The sequence below is a fragment of the Chiloscyllium plagiosum genome, unplaced genomic scaffold (genome assembly GCF_004010195.1).
Source record: "Chiloscyllium plagiosum isolate BGI_BamShark_2017 unplaced genomic scaffold, ASM401019v2 scaf_24337, whole genome shotgun sequence".
In the NCBI taxonomy this organism is placed as follows: Eukaryota; Metazoa; Chordata; class Chondrichthyes; order Orectolobiformes; family Hemiscylliidae; genus Chiloscyllium; species Chiloscyllium plagiosum.
Genome location: NW_025203452.1, coordinates 5,926 through 8,550, shown reverse-complemented (window position 1 = coordinate 8,550; position 2,625 = coordinate 5,926). Strand labels below are relative to the sequence as shown.

At 47.4% G+C, this 2,625-nt stretch overlaps 1 non-coding gene across 1 annotated transcript; it reads right to left on the bottom strand.

The window, feature by feature from the left end:
• Window positions 1-1,746: 1,746 nt before the first annotated feature.
• Window positions 1,747-1,818, bottom strand: trnaw-cca. Its single transcript has one exon. It is a non-coding gene; the product is annotated as a tRNA-Trp (tRNA).
• Between the last annotated feature and the right edge of the window lie 807 nt (window positions 1,819-2,625).

The following is a 2,625-nucleotide window of genomic DNA, read 5'->3' as shown; positions in this document are numbered from 1 at the left end:
AAACATCAGCGTCCTGGGAGCAGGGAGACAGAAAGAAAAGCAGATGATCTTGAAACTCTTTCCTGCTTGCAATTCTGGGAGAAATGCACAGTGTATTTCGTTCTGAGCAAGTCTCAGCTGCTTCCGGAGGTGGCTGCACCCATGGCTGGTGGCTCGTTAGTCTGGGATATGATTCTAGCTTTGGGTGTTCGAGCATATGCAGCCGCGTGAGAATTCCCGGGTTCCAATCCCAGGTGAACTATCATTCCTTAAATTGACCTGAGCAAAAATACCTGATGAATTTTCTCAAAAAGCCGCTTCGTTAAATAAGATCGGACTGCCTGAATTAGGGACGGCGCAGAGCTGCCATTGCAGTGAACATTCGAAGGGAAACACGTGTTCAAAGTGAAAACAAGTATTGCAGATTTTTCGCCCGCGCAATCCGAGTCTGAATGAATCCTCCACCTGTATTACGCTCAATTCTGAGGGTGACACTTCAGGAAGCGGGGAAGTGAAGTAATTGCAGACAGCGCTGAACAGGTTAACGTGAATGGTGCCGTCCTCAGGGATGTCAGCAATGAAGGGAGATTGGAAAGTTTGGGGCAGCTCTCTTTGGAGAACAGAGGACTGAAAGCTTGTCTGATTGAAGTTTTCCACGTCATGAGGGTTTTAGACAGAGGAAATAATGCAGTGAAAATGCTCCCAGGCCTGAAAGGATCGAGAACGATTTGGCAGAGATTTAAAGTCATCAGGAAAATAAGTAAAAGTGACATTAGGAAGACCGTTTTCGCACAGGGAGTGGGGTCAGTAAGTCGCTGTCTGACAGTGACAAAGAGGCAGATTCAATGGACGCAAAAGGGAATTCGGTGGGCATGTTCAATGTAACAATGTGCAGATTTACAGGGAGAAGGCGACAGAATGAGACACTTATTTACATATTGTGTTGAACCAGCAGAGCTCAGGTGGGCTGCGTAGCCTCAGTCTGTGCTGTCACACATTTCGTGATTCTGAGTGAAATCGGAGTTGGACCAACAGAACGTGGGAAATTTGACAACGGATATATTCTGCTCAACAGGATACTCCATCACAACAATGAAGGTGTTTTGACATCATTCTCGAAGGTACATGACTCAATGCAGATTCAAAACCGAGCATTCCTTTGAACCACTGAGTAATTTGTTTACAGTTATTCAGTTGAGGTGAGCGGAGTTGCGCATTGGGAGCCACTCCAGTTGATAGGTTGAAGCCGTTTTCTCCTGTGTGACAGTCCCACCAGCACTCCAATTTGCTGTGCTTCCAGTCAGTAGATGCAGCTCACTATCCCATACTGATACACGGGCCACGGTGACCCAGCTGTGGTGACAAGCTTGTGAAGGTCTGAGTGCTCTTCTCCTGTCCTCTGTCTGGCTGCTATGATCCGAATCATCAAACCCCTCTTCTCCGAGATAGGAATAAACTGGTGAAGGTGAAACACATCCGTTCGCGGTGTGTCCCATGCACAGGAGGCCCTGCAGTAATTCCCCACGCTGTTTCACACAGCAGCATCCTCTCGGTGAATTACGCTTGGCAAAAAAATCGATTGAACCAAATCAGTGTCCGGCATTGGATTTTACTGACGCCGTTTATAAAATTCAGGCTCACCGTTAATGTGGAGAGGGGCCGTCAGACGAGAGTGATCGAACGTTTCCGCAAAGAATATTTGGCTCAACAGATATTCGGAGGAAACGTACTCCTTTATTGATTTGAAATGTAAGAAGTTGACGTTATTGAGCCTGACGTGATTTGAACACGCAACCTTCTGATTTGGAGTCAGACTCGCTACCGTTGCGCCACAAGCTCACGCATACCCTGCACCCTTTATTCATGCTTAAGGGAAGTGATCGCACTGCAATGATTTTTCGTTCTGAGAAACAAGGGAGATCAACAGTTCATGTCTGTTATGTCTCTCCCTCCTCTCCTTCTGTCTCTCGAAACAATTTCCAACTCTACCTCAATAAAAAGGAGAAAGAACTGTGGATGCTGTGTATCAGAAACAAAGAACAGGAGTTGCCGGTGACCCTTCCACAGAACTGATGGTGATTGGGAAAACGTTGGTTTATATGCAGGAGATAGTGTGTGTGGAAGGGACGAGGATACTATGGATTTCAGGCCCAAGAATTATTGAATTCGATATTGGGACCAGATGTTTGTATGGTCCCCAAGTGTAATATTCGGTGCTCTTCGTTCTGCTGGTGCTGAGCTTCGCTGGAACACGACAGCAAACCTGAGACAGAGATGTTGGCCAGGGAACAGGGTGGGGTGTGGAATTGGCAGGCAACCGGAACCTCAGGGTCTTTTTTGCAGGTAGAACGTAGATGTTTTGTGCAGCAGTCACCCAGTTTATGCTTCGTTTTCCCCAATGTAGATGAGACCACATTATGAGCAGCAAATGCAGTAGACTGGGTTGTGGGAAGTGCAGGTAAAGTGCTGCTTCACCTGGAAGGTAAGTTTGGGCCCTTGGATAGTGAGGAGGGAGCAGGTAAATGGGCTGGTGTCACACATTCGGCAGTTGCAGGGGAAAGTGCCGTTGGACTATTGGGGTGGGAATGGGGTTAGGCTTGGTGGGAATGAAGGAAGAGTGGACCCAAGGTATAACTCCTGCCCATT